Here is a 14,626-nt window from a genome sequence, read left to right on the forward strand (position 1 = left end):
ATTCACTTGTTTCAATTCCATTATCCATCTTTTAGAAACAAGAGCTGAAAACCATGAAAATATACATTACTAAATCAAAGATTTTTGAGTTATTGTATTTTTCATTTTATCAACACAAAATATGAATATATACTTGTGTACAAACTGTGTTTTTAATGGAAAATAATTGGTTTTAGGAATTCTTCAGCTTAAAAAGACTCTGACTAGAGTCTTTTCTACAGAGGAACTCTTGAATTGTCTACTGATGGCCAAACTGAGTTTCTAAATTCAAGTTTCATGTCTTTCTCTATTTTTAACGAAATAAGCAATGATCTAAGGCATCACATTGAACAATGTGGTGAAAAAAATCTGTTTGTCAGACAAAATTTAAAAATATGACTCTAACTATTAAAACTTTCTTTATGTTATCATTGTTCTATAAAACAGAAATTTGCTTAGTAAGAATTTGACAAAATTGTGCTTTAATTATTCACAAACTCTCCATAACAAATGCATGTGTTATGAAATTTAGAAAAAGTATTCTTAATTTTGGGCTTTATGTGAACTGTTTAGTTCAGCTGCTTATTCACTCAAATATTATGCAACTGGTCATTTAAGTTACTTGATGTTGTTTATGTTTTGTGATGGACAAAAATGAAATACTGTAAACCATGCTATAGTAATGAGTCAATAATGTCTCATATGTTCATGCTCATTCATAAATTACTTCATTTTCCATAACACATCAAATATAATGAACAATCAAGTCATGGATTTCTCTCCCAACAGTCAAGACATTTTTAATATGTCTCTCCAGAGCCAGTGCAACACATGCTTATCCTGAAGTATGAGTAATTCTTGTAAAAATCTTATTTTGATTCAAAGTAAAAGGAAATCACAAGTTCTTTGTTGGAGGAGGATTTTGTCTTATACCCAAAAGGAAGTCACAAGTGGAAACTCTAGATCTAGTATTTGAAGCTACACAGAGAGATGGAGGTTATTACTTTGAAGGTCTTTCTTGCTTCATTTTCCCCTTTTCCCTTTCTCTCTTGTTCAGCGTGTCTGACACCAGCCTTGAGAGTCTTTCTAACTTATAATTAATTTCTATTATTAGCAAGTCATTTCAACTTGTCTGGAAATTAGAATTTGATTCTACATTCTCTGAATCAAGCTCCTGGGATAAGGAATCTCTTCCCATGTCCCCCAAACAGCACATGCATGGTAGCATTTAGAGAACCATGATTATGGTGACATTTGCTTTATTTTACAAGGTCACAGGCAATCAGATAAGGAAGGCAGGAAGGTTGTGCAGGGATTTATACAGAGGTAAGGATTGCCCTGCTTTAAAACATAGTCATAAAGCATAAAGATCAATTCCCAACAATGTCCACCACTTGTTGCAATAACAACAGAGAGTCATTTAACCACCAAAATGATTTCAAACCTTTCTCTGACTCCAGACAACACACAAAGTTCTTATGTAGTTAAATATCACTTTAAATTACACTATCCCTATTAGCCCTACACCTATCTATTCATTTCATGTAATGTTTGTACATACACAAAAGCCTAATAACAGATTAAAGGTACTCGTACACAGTTATGGACAGCAAGCTTTGATTTATATGCATTAAATTATGTAGCCACTGCTAAAAAGAAAAATGTTGACATACCCATAAAAAAGTTCAGAGTTTCCAGGATATCTTCTCCTCATTCATGTTCTTTGCTGTAGAAAATAACAAAGTATTATTATTGCACACCACAGTATCTCAGGCCATTTCAACGGCTGAATATATCTGAATGAACTAAATTAAGGTTCTCCTTTAATTGGTTTCAGAATAGGGATGAACACTGTATATAGACTTTGTATGTACAGAATACATAAATGTGCATGTACCTGTGTACTACTCACACTCTACCTCTTATGCATGATATTTACATAAGCTAAAGACACAAAACCATTCATTTTTGATGTTCATTTTAAGACACCAAATATCAACATATCTATACTGGAAGATCAAAAACTCCTAAGTACATGCTTAAAGCATGTGGTTAATTGCTTTGCTAAAGCAGAATAAAATAATAAAAGTATATAGATTACTTTGCTTCTTGTGACATAAATGGAGGTAGTTACTCCACCATGCCTTTCAGACCTCTGCAGGGTTCAGATTTTCCCATTGACAGTGCACTGGATTATTATTTAGAAAATCATATCTACAATTTTGTTGTAGCATATATGAAATAACTTTAAAATAAGCAAATCATTTCCCTGCTTTGAATGCCTGTCACAACTTCTGTTTTCAGTAAATTTAGTGAATAAGACATGGAAATTTCAACATTTCCAAGAAACTTTTTGTGAAATAGTAGTAAAAAGGCAATTATTTTGAAGAATCTGTACAGAAATCTAAATTAAGTTACTACCTTTGGAAAAAAAGGTACAATGATTAATCAATTCATTGATTATGAGACAGAGTACTTTAATTATCTTACTAAGATGTCTAGTGGATACCCATTAGTAACTGAATAATCCATTGTCATTGGGGAATTTATCCATAGCAAATATACACATATATATTGAATTTTCTTTAGTCTTGGCAAAATAGCTTAAGTAACTGGGATGAGGAAGAAGACAAAAGTTTCAGACTATCTAAATGGCAAATTAGATATGAAAAAGATTACTTGCAACAAAGAAAGACTGTAATAATCCATGAAATTGCAAGGCAAATACTGCCAGTCCATACTTACTATATCATAATTGAAGGCAGATTGCATTCTCACTAACTCAACAAAATACATGCATCCAGCTACGTGCAGAGATAACCCTAACAGGTATAAACTCTAACAAGTACAGATTTGGAATTCTGAGTCAAAAATTGCATTTTTCTCCCCCTTACTTGAAATAACTTTTTACTTTCAAATGCAAACTTGATCCTAACTGAAGTTAGTAGAAAGAGTCCCCATTGGCTTTGGATCAGACTTTGAGGAATATTGCTTTCCTGAATCTCAATGCAAAGCACACATCTTATGTACAAACCTCCACCATGACCTCCCTCAGGGGTACTACTCGCAGTCTCAGGCCTCTGTTTCACTGCAAAAAACATCATTCACCAAAACTGAACTGAAGCTGAAACTTGAAATGCATGTGGAAACATCAATAAGGTGTATTGCACATTTTTTTCCCCAAGGGATTCTTTTGACCATTGTCTATCGCTATCGCCATTTCTTTGTACATTATGTCTTGTTTGTTTTGAGTTTTTGGGGGGTTTTTTTGGTGGTAAAACCTACCTGCATCAGTAATAGAGAAACACTACACACATTTCTGGGAAATAGTTACAAAGAATAAAGTCCTCACAGGGGATATAGACTCATTGTGTAAACTTATTTAGATTGAAAATTTTTTTTTTTCTCTGTTCAAAGACTGACTGTTGTGAATCGTTTTCTGCAAGCTGACAAAGTTTGGATTAAAAATAATGTCTCCCTCAACCTCTTTCCGAGCTCCATTCAAAAGTGGAAGTGTTAAAATACAGAGAGGATTATCCTGAAATAGTTTCAAACCTATATGATCTAGCCTTGTTCTCATTACTATAATACAAATAACAAATGTAAAAGAATTAGTGCAGCAATTTACTTTCTTGGGACATCCCAACTCTTTACAATAGCCTTATCTGCTCTGGGACTGTATATCAGAATAGGACAATGGTGTTGAAGAAGCTGCTAGAACTGCACAAGGTAAGCCCTGAGAGAATTTTAAGACTAACTGTAGTCTGTTAACAAGTGTCTAAACACAGTTTCTCTCTCTCTCTCTCTCTCTCTCTCTCTCTCTGTTATAGTGCAGAATCACATTTATCTTCTCTTACATTTCTGACATGATGTGTTTTCAGCATAACATGGTGGAGGGTGCATGCAGTGTGAGATTTTCAAAATTACCTCTAGTTTAGGAATCTTTTAACACCTATAATACTAGCTTCCTAAGTTCCAGATTCATTAAAGTATATGATTTTCCATCACTAGTAAAGCCCAGGATTAATAGTTAGATGTGCATTATTTTTTATGTATTTGGGCTGAAATACCTACATCGCTAAGTTTATCTAACAAAAGGTGTTCATAAAAGTAAAAGTAATCTTAGGGGATGGCAAGAACAGTTTTCTCACTTCATTTATGCTTTCCATTCTAAAATGGTTAAAGTATATCTGTTGCATGTGTTCATATGAACTCTTATTGTGTGAAAATTAAGTTTATTTCAGTTGGGAATGCGGAAAGGTTGATTTTAATATTAGTATTCACACTGTGCATGTATAAAGTGTCTGATAGTCAGACCATTTAAATATTTAGTTGGGCTTCTAGATAGATAGTACATGGTAAAATGCATCTAATACTATTTGTTTGCCTTTCTACAAAATATGTATATTTGACTGTGTTATTTTTCTATTTCCAAATAAACAAAAAATTGTTTATAAGTATCAGAATGACTGTATGGCATGTATTAGGGTGCATGAAAAACCAGACCCTGGTTAGGAATTTATTTTAATTTCTCTTACTCTAGTTTGTATGCCATCAGAAAAACAGATTTTGTTTTTCAATCATTTTAATTCGCTCAAAAACAGCAGACTTAGGTAAGGCATTTACATTCTTATGCACCATTCTTCTCCCTAGATATCAGTTTCTCTTTTGATTCACTTCACAAGAATCAATGTCTCTAATTTTTCAAAGTGATTCACCCTCATGTCTTCTTTCTCAGGTAGGTTTAGTTTGTAGTTGGAGATTATGCTAAATATATAGAATATGTTAAACTCATGGGCACTGAGGTATTTGTGAAAAGAAATGTATTGTCATATGCATATCAATAAACATACTTTATGTACTACATTGATGAGTTACTGCTTACAAGAACCAAGCTGTTATGGAGAGCTGTGAACACAGTCAGTGCCTTTGCTTAGAACTGACAAGTTATCGAAAATAAGTCATTCTGATCATCCTTAAATCTAACAAGCTTTGGTATCCCAGCAAAATTTTAGTAAACAATGTTTGATCCCAGCTCTGCTAAACACTGGACTGATAAATATCAAAGGAATAAATAAGAACTCTGCATATGAAAGTACACTTTCAAAAAGATACGTTTTACAGAGCACCTGCATGTGACCTTGCTGTTCTTATAGTCTTTTCTGTGCTTAAGTCTCTATTCCCTGCTTTTGAGCGTACTGATATGGGGAGCAGATGTACAAAGGCAGCAAGGATTCTTCTGAGAACTGACTCCCTTCTGCTGCTTCAGGCAGCAGACAGGGGGAAAGTATCGGCATCTCACCTTTGTTTCCTTTTCTTTGAAATAAATAAGTAAATACCAAAGAAAAACCAAAAGAATATTGTCATGTGAGATTACTGCCCATCATTAGAGCTGTGAATTCCACTCTTTAAATCTATCCACCAATTAGACCAACATCTCTAGGACATTATATTATTTCACATCTTTGTGGTACTTCCCAGGACCTCAAGTGGCCTTCCTGAGCTGATTAATACTTCAGTGTTGGGAGTGAATTTATTTTCCTGGACTTAATAACTCCAGCTGTCTGCCACCGGCGATAGATATGGATGACCGTCATTCAGCTAATTAACCAAATGCAGACTTTTTTCTATGTCATTAATGAATCTTGCATTTTAAGATGAAAGTAAAATTAATCTTCCTGGATTAACTGATTGGATGCTTTTGTTAAGGAGTCTAACTAGTGGATGGGTAGATGTTGTAGGTTGTATCATGATTTATTGCACAAGCTCACAAAGAACTACAGGAAATGTGTAGACTTATTCCTGAAGCAAGGCAGGTGTTAAAAGATGGAATAAGAAAGGGTAAAAATCCTTTTGGATCATAGTAAGGTATGGAGAAAGTCATAATGGATCAGGAAGGAGAGAACACTCGCAGGCTCATAGCACAGTCTCACCTAGGATCCCGGGCCAGCACAGCATTTAAGGACATGCCTCGCTCTGAGCACATGACTAAACAGCCTTCATTTATTCAGAGCTGAAATGCATGTTTTTCCAAAAGGAAGGAGTGAGGGGGAAAGGAAGTTTAAACTAATGCTTAAAAATCAAATGTATCTTGTAGTGCTTTGCTCAAAGGAAGCCTAGGCTAGGATTTGACAAGGAAGATAACAATTGTTCTGATGATGCTCTTTCTTCAGTCTTCAAAACTCCTGCCCCAGAGCCTTAGATATCAGACAATACAACATCCTGGTGTTGTGTTCACTGACTTGGTACTATATAGGCAGTTAGCAATTGGGGTATGTATATGGAAGTACACAGTGACAATGAGAAGATAGCTGGAATATTCGTTTGTGTAACACACATGTATACACTGTGCAAGCCTTTATTGATTTACAAATTCTTCACCTCTAGTCTTCTGAGAAAAGCAATAAAGAAGTAATAGAAATAATAATAGATAAAATTAATGCAATAACTTGATTGCCTTCAAGATATGAATTAGTCCAGAGATGCATTTTTTCATGTTAATGTGTTGACCGGTGCTCTTTAGCCTCACTATCTTCCTTTTTTAATTACGATTCCACATAAAGAAGAAAAACCCAGGGAAAATATTCAGACTTTAACCGTCATTCTTACATATTAGTTAATTTCCAACTTAAAAGGAATATACTTCAGACTTCAAAGTCCATGAGGTCCGTAGATCTTATCAACTTTCTAGAAATTGAATGGAGTTGCTGCTAGTGACAGGTAGACAATTTAAAGCTGAACTGCTTACAGCTGAAATAAGAAATGAGCAGAAAAAGCATTTTCTACATAATGTAAGATCATCTGGCCTTGAGCATCTGTAAGCTTGTGCCCCTTCCTTCCCCCTCCAAAATAAGTTCCTCCCTAAGAGACACTGCATTTGGTCAATTTCTAGGGTCTACACTGTGAAATATTTATTTAAAATTAAATGAGAAAATCTAGCCTAGCTTGAGATCATTAGTAGATCTCAAAGCACTTCATGCAATTTGATTTTTTTCCTTTATGAATATATATTCCTTTAAGAAAAATTGAATAATACCCATTTCTGTACCATTATGCAATTTGCATGGATTTAACAAGTCAGTTGGCTTCCGGCTGCCAACATCTTTAGGTATTCATATTGCACAATAACACACGCTCTGTCATATCCAACTCATTAAATAAGCGCCTTGTGGTATAACTTGTGATTATTATTTCATTAAGTGAGTCCTGTAATATTGTGAAGAAATGCCTCCTATTTGTTTTGTCCAGCTGCTTTCAGGAGAGGAAAAATCAGTGCTGTAGAGTGCTGCAGTTACATTTTAAAGATTAATACAGCTTTTTTTTATAATGCCTTACAATCAGGATCATTTTTCAAGGTACATGCTAATTCAAGTCAAATCTGAGGACATTTAGTATAAAGAAATTGGTCTTCAAGAATAAACTAAATCTCTTAACAATAAAGAATGAGTATGTTTCTTCAGCTCTGGAGAATGTTCTTAACATTGGCCACATTGCTGGTGAGTTGTGAACCTTTTATACACACGGCAAAAAAAAAAAAAAAAAAAAAAAAAAAAAAAAAAAAGTACCATAATCCTCCTAATAATACCTCAAGATGAATTTCAACTTTCAGTCCTCGCTCTAAAGTTAAAAGTTAGCTTCCAAAGCTTTTTAGGAGGCTGCTGCCCTTTTCAAACCACATTTCAGGTGCATCATTCTTTCTGATTTATACATACTAAGTGCTATGTGCTCTATTCCTTATGCATAAAGCTGGAGAAGTCTGTGTAATTTCATTCTGAACCCTGGCAACCTCATTCAGATCAAGCTTGGCTGGGCAGTCTTAAGGCTAATTATGAGAATATTGGTTATGGTCTGAACTGGGAATAGTTAGGACCTATAACTATTGCACAAGACACATTGCCTGCCACAGACCCATGAGATAAAGGCAAACTTCTTCTTCTGTGTAATAGGTAGGGCTCCCTCTCCTTTGTTCAGAGCTATTGAGATAACACAGGAGCAAGAGGGCATGGCGAAGGAATAAATTGTAAGAAGCCCAGGACAGTTTGAAGTATCATAGACAGAAGTACCTTCCTCAGGTTTCCTTTTTCAAAAGAGGAGATTCGAACTGCTTGGGGGTTAGATGATTCTGAATTACGCATTGGTCATACTAGATAGAATTAATTGACACTTTACAGAAACACACATAAAACCATGCACACTACCTATGCATGCACACCACAATTCAAACAATGCTTAACAGAAACAAGAAATTGCCTACATCGAAACAAGAACCTCCAGAAGAGACAACTAGTAAGATAGCCGACTCTTCAACGGATGATACTACTGCTATATATCTGTTACCTTTTCATAAAAGGTGAGATTATTGGGCAAGATATACTTTGTTTAAACTCCATTCCTTAAAGACTACTATTTGCACAGAATCCATTAGCACTTCTGACAGTGTTGCGGCAGATTCAGGATAAATGCCAGTTAAAAATCAGATTTGAAAGGAAATAGCTCTAGTCCTTTCTTGTCACTGTTGAAATACAGTAGTATTGTGAATCTTGCTTTTATGGTATCATTGATAAAATGCATATTGAATTGTCAAGGGACTGTGCGTCCAGGTCAGCAATGTATCTAATTAGAAATGAAACCAGTAATGGTTTAAAGTTCATAACCCAAAGATATATGATTTTGTTTTCCTGATTCAACTGACTTCCAAGCTCAGCTTCACTAAGAATTCTCATACAGCTGTCCAGAAGAAAAATAAAATAAAATAAAAAATAAAACTATAACACATATAGGTATCCTCATCATTTGCAAACAGATGACTTCCAATCACATCATAGAAGAATTAACAAGGAAGAGAATAGAAGAACATTGTACTTGCTACCAGTCTTTTTACTAAGGAAAGTTATGACTACTTGTGTTATATGACATGAATTTTCTCTTAAGTTTAATTCTCAATATATAGCTGGCAATGCTGGTCTAGCAGATGGAACACTGGTTGGAGGCAAGAAGATAGCTTCAATTGCGAGTTCTGCTACCAGCCTGCTACATGATTTTGGGCAGGTCTTTAAATTTCTCAGCATCTTTATTTCCCCTTTGACCTCCTGGCTGTTTCAAGTTTCTTTATCATCCTTTCTTGCATGTTTTTAACATAAAGGTAGATAATGCCCGCCCAAATAAATGAAAGGCCTCTCTTTTTTTAGTATTACTTAATGTAAGCACTTTTTTGTTCATATTGCGCTGCCTCTGCACAGTTGGTCTGGCAGAAGGTTAGGTGCTTGGAAGTACCTGCAGTTATTACTTGCAATGTTCTAACCAACCTTTCGATTTTTATATGAAATTGATGAAGTGATAGCAGTGACTTCAAAAAGGCATAAACAGTTCTGCCTGAAGAAAATGTTGCTGGTCGTATAGGTGAAACAGGAGTCTGCAGGCACTTGATAGATTTTGAATCTTTGCTTTGTGTGCCAGAGCACAGGGAATATGCCTGGTTCCTGCAGACATTTTGGAGTAAAGATGCCCAACCACAGATCCAGCATTGCAGGCAATAATGAAAACCATAATGAAAGGTAGGCTCATGGGGGAAGGGACCCCTTTGAAACAACCCAGGGAGGGAACAGCAAAATGGCAATTCTCCGTAATTTTTTGTCTATTCAGTATGAATATCCCTGCATGACACTAACTAGGAGATGGTTTGAATGAAATAGGGCCTGCTTTGCACTCTGCAATCAGCTTCCAACCTCCTCTCATCTGCAAGCAGATAGGGTTGGCAAATACCAATAGTTAAGTGCTCAAAATTGAGTGCTGAGAATTTCTGGACAAGAGAAACCTTCCAATGGCCACTTTAATTAGAGTCTAATCATTTCTAAAATGAATATCAGTTCCATTTTGTTCAGCTTAATTGTAATTTATAGACTTACGGTGAGCAGGACTAGAGGAGGAAGAAAGAAGGGAACATTTTGGCTGTTTTATAGTATTAAATTTTGACCAAACAGTTTTCCCTCAGAAATGAGCTGGCTGTTATTTAAACACCCCTGGGAGTTCTAGCAAACTTGCTTTCAAGTATCAGTTTAAGCCACCCACACTCTAAGCAACAGTAAGTAGATATAGAAAAGACAGAGGGAACTTTCTAATGAACATGCTGCTGCCCCATGGGAGAAGGGATTGCCACCTTTCAACCCTTGTGCTGCACAGCACTAAGGATTTGGAGACGTGGAAAACAGGAAGATCAGAATGATCCTTTGGTGATACACATCCTCAGATACACAGCAAAATGTTGCTACTATGAATGTCTCTATTGCGTAGGCTCTGGGTTAGAATACAAGATTGCGCAACATGAGCAATGAATTTGGAGAAGCAGCTGAAAATAGTGACCTAGAGCACAAGAGGGAAGAAAGTAAAAGATCCCCCCTCTCCATCCAACCCCTGCACAATTTTCTTTCATGTATAAATAATAGCCATACTGCATAAAAGGTGCAAGATAGATCATCTGTTACGGCTTAAAATAGCAGCCAAAAATAAAATTTTGAGTTTTTTTTTTTAAGTCCTTTTAGCACATTCTAGGACAAAGCCCATGTCAAGAGGAATAGACATTTTTGGACGAGCCAGCACATTTGTTCCCATAACCTCAAATGGAAAATCCCAACCATCCGTGAAATCAAAGAGAAGACAGGTTCCTCCTACAAGAAGACATTTGTAATTATGCTGCTTAGGATCAGCACTCTCTCTGTTTTATACTCCTATAGATATTCTCACTTGTGATCTCTCACCAGATCTCATTACTAGAGAAGAAAATCAGAAGGGGGAGGGGGGAAAATAAACACCAAAAATGCAATGCTTATCTCACTTAAGCTGACTTACAGTGTGAGCATAACTTTAGTTGCACAGACAGAAATCTCACCTACACTTACTGAGCAAATAATAAAATAACATTTCAAATAAAGTAGATGCTAAAAAAACAATTACTCTCAGCACCAATCAGTGCAGTGACACAGTCAGCAACCTTACAACCTGAAACAATACTTAGGTCCCTTACTTAGTCAGTTGTACTGAATATGTCAGTTGTAATGAATATGTACAGTTATGGCCTGTACACATTCATTTCTGTTATGATTTAAGCAGATTCGTACCTTACTGTAACTTCAGGACTCCTGAGGGAAACGTGTAGTTGTGGGAAACAAAGTACTGAAATGGGCTCTTTTCTTTATTTGAAATACGGTATTTACTGAGCACACAGCAAACCACTACTGCTGACCATGCCTGATGCAGCACAAGCTGTAAACTTATAAATCAAATCAATCACAATGCACACATCCAGGATGAAGGGACTTCCAGCCTGCTGCGTTTCAGATCAGCTGAGCAGCTCAAAGGAACGTGCACCTATATGCACAAAACATCACTTGCAACTCCCTGCATTCACTGAGGACAAAGGGGAAAGGAGCGCCTTGTGTTAACATAATCTGAATAAATCTTAGCAAAATTCAGAATTACAAAAAAAAGGCAAGATGTTTGAAGAAAAATAAATTACCTGTTCACATACTGGCTGGGAGGGAAGCAAGCAGTAAGGGGGAGGAGAAGCACTGGGAGAACTCAGGTTAGGACAATGACATAGGTAGACTATGGGTCAAAAAGTAGCTATCACTTTGTATTTACCCTTCCTTGAGTGTGCGTATGGAGTTATGTGTGACCCCATGTGAATGCCAGGATCTACATGAGCAAACAGGTCTCTAAGGGGCTATAAGCTCTACTTCAGTTGTGAGATACAGTATAGGGCAAGGTATCTGTTCTATTAGAAGGATCTGAGTCTCCTTTCCAAGCCCTGTGTATGTGATAAGATTTTGAGATTATATATTGTACTTGATATTTGGAAAGATATGCAGCACCCTGCCAGTTTTTTATATTAATCAGACTCCAGAGTTTTTTGGAAGTAACCTAATAGCTCTGAAAAGATAAACACAGATATAAGGTGATTGACGCCCTGTGAATTATGGGTAAATGACTTCAGACAGTCCCCAATAGAAGACAGCTTTCTTACCTCTTTACTACCACAGTCTACTCAACAGAAAAAGAAATGAGGCCTATCAGATATTTCAGAGTATGCATGTTCTCCTTCCCTTTTTTCTTTCCTTCCCCTTCTCTCCTGCAGTCCTCCCACATTCCTCTCCATCACAAGCACCGCTCTGCCAATCTGTTCCAACTAATCCCTCCATCAGTTCGATACAGCCACATCTAACAAGGTGTTTGCCTCTGGAGCATTTGCAGATAATTCCCATTGGCTATGGCCTGCTCCAGGTAAGGCAGAATTGAGAACCTCTATTTCCTGGCTTTCAGAAATCAGTATTCTGAAAAGACAGAAAATACACCAGGAAACCTTCCATCTGTTAAAGTTTTTGACTTTTTGTCATTGAATATAAGATGAACAAACAGGCTTAACATGGAACCAAGTTGAAATACTAACATCAAACATCGAAGAGGTGTTTATATGTCCAAATGGGCAAAACAGATACCAGAAGGTATGTACTGAGCCAATGGTGACTGCACCGTCCAGCAGAGATAGGCATTCAGAGCAGGGTAAACAATGCCAACTCAGCTGATTGGAAAGTATTTTCTTCTCAGCAGATAAAATGGAGTCATTACACTATTTTTCATATTTTTTATTACAGGAATAGCAAAGGGTTCCAGGTGAGTAAGAACCTTTTTGTGTTTCCCCGTATCCACACAATCCAGTTAGGCAAGAAATGGGTGATTATTCTTATTTTACAGAGGAAGAACTGAAGTCCAGTGATTTTGCCACTGAAAGTCTGCAGCAGAGCTGAGATAAAGAACTGACATATCTTGAATCCCAAAACTTAATGCAAGGTCATCTTTCCCTGTTCTTACTTCAAAATGAGTTTGTGATTCAATTTGAGGTTTCATCCCTTTTTTTCTTCATAAGGTACAGTTAATTCCCATGATGAATGTATATGTTGTTATTCCTACTCCAGGTTTGACGCATTCAGCCTAGCCATTTCTCCTCTGTGTGTGTTTACTAGCTGAAAGTGTTTCTGAAATCTCATCCGATTGTCACGTGTTACATGATATGCATTTAGGAGATGAAGATCATCCCTTTGCTTTTCTCTTGCCTTTGTGTGATCAATGAACTTTAGGATATGATTTTAAAAATTGATGCTGGGATTCATTTTCACAGCATGACAGAGAGGTAGGTTTTTGAAAGAGTTAAGTGATTCCTTGGTCAGTGAGGCCCAGATAGTTTAAATCTTTCACCATGTTACGAAAACATATCCCCCTCTAACAGAAAGATTTGTTTAATATATATGAAAGCTTTTGGGACTACTGAAGAGTTGAACTGTTATACCCATATATGCTATCAAGCAGGCTTTGTGGGATGACAAGTAAAAGTACTTGTAAGCCACAAATTTTTCTCAGTATTATGCAGAACAGATAGTCTGATGCTTTCTGTTACCTTTATGCACTGGCAGCAAAATCAAAGAATAATGTTCAGTGAGATCACAGTACATGGATTTATTTCCTCTTTCTTGAAGGCAGAACATCTCTAGTTCTGGAACTATTCATCTCCTGGGTCAGCTTTCTCTGTACCTCCTCCAGGGATCTCAGAATTGGACCATCTATCATGAAGAAGGTCCACTTATGTCCAGGTTGCTTTGTAGAGCATGGAGAGAATTGGCTTTAGTTAGGGCAAATCTGGAATAACTCCAGTGAAGTCAATGTGATTTGTCTGTTTTTTTTCCCCCAATATAAATGATAGCAGAATATATCTCACTTAAGTAAATTATGACATCCCTGCATTCCCAGTCTAAGAACAGATGAAATGCAAAATTTAAAGATCAGAGACTTAATGTATCCACGTCTAATGGTCTGTAATACAAATGAGAAACCCCAGTAATGCTCTTCTGGGTCTATTCTCATAGCTATTTATATCAATTTTATACTGACTTCTTTCATTTCTGTCACTCCTTATTATGATTTAACCGACTGAGCAAGCAGCTGAGCTGAAATCTGAAAGGCAAAAAAAAATTATTTGAAGCAGAACATTATTTTGGTCTATGAACAGAAGTCCTGTTTTGCAGCACTGGGATATGTTAGTGTATCTTAGGGACAGTCCTTGTTCCATAGATAACACTGTATAGCAGGACTGAGGAAGAAATCATGACAAGGTTAGGTTTGCAACCCGTATGTAGTAGGGCACTTACCAACATAAGTAATTCCATTTCTTCCTCTGTGCATAATTTTCCTTGAGAGTCTTCTGATTTTCTTTCCTGTAGAAGAAGGGAATAATATCAGTTAGCCTCTTAAAAGGGGTGGGTTAGCTCTCTGGATTAACCAGCTCAGCAATATTGCCTCATACTTGGAAAGGACAGAACATAGCTTTGTGCCCAGATATGCATGACTATATAGCACATATGTCATAAGCTGTGTGCATTTCTGAGTAGGGACACCTTCCTCCCCAGCATGCAAGTTTGGTAGACTAAATAGGATTTAGCCTTTAACCTGTTTCACCTGCAGAGAAACAAATGTTTCTGCGAGCCCAGAAATAAAAACTGTAACATGAACTACTCCATAGTCCCTGTAGGAATATTATCAAGGTAAATAATGCACCATTTTTCCCTTTGTATCTATTTATCTTCTCTCTAATATTATTATT

At 36.4% G+C, this 14,626-nt stretch overlaps 1 long non-coding RNA gene across 1 annotated transcript in view; it reads right to left on the reverse strand.

Moving 5' to 3' along the window:
• The window catches only part of LOC106482915 (uncharacterized), a 115,767-nt gene extending 101,530 nt beyond the window's left edge, over positions 1–14,237 (reverse strand). Inside the window, exons 1-2 of the long non-coding RNA XR_010883587.1 lie at positions 14,175–14,237; positions 1,653–1,705 (exon numbers count right to left, since the gene is read on the reverse strand). This is a non-coding gene — a long non-coding RNA (uncharacterized lncRNA). The remainder of the gene's footprint in view (positions 1–1,652; positions 1,706–14,174) is intronic.
• Positions 14,238–14,626: the final 389 nt, after the last annotated feature.

The sequence above is a fragment of the Apteryx mantelli genome, chromosome 2, assembly GCF_036417845.1.
Source record: "Apteryx mantelli isolate bAptMan1 chromosome 2, bAptMan1.hap1, whole genome shotgun sequence".
Lineage (NCBI taxonomy): Eukaryota > Metazoa > Chordata > Aves > Apterygiformes > Apterygidae > Apteryx > Apteryx mantelli.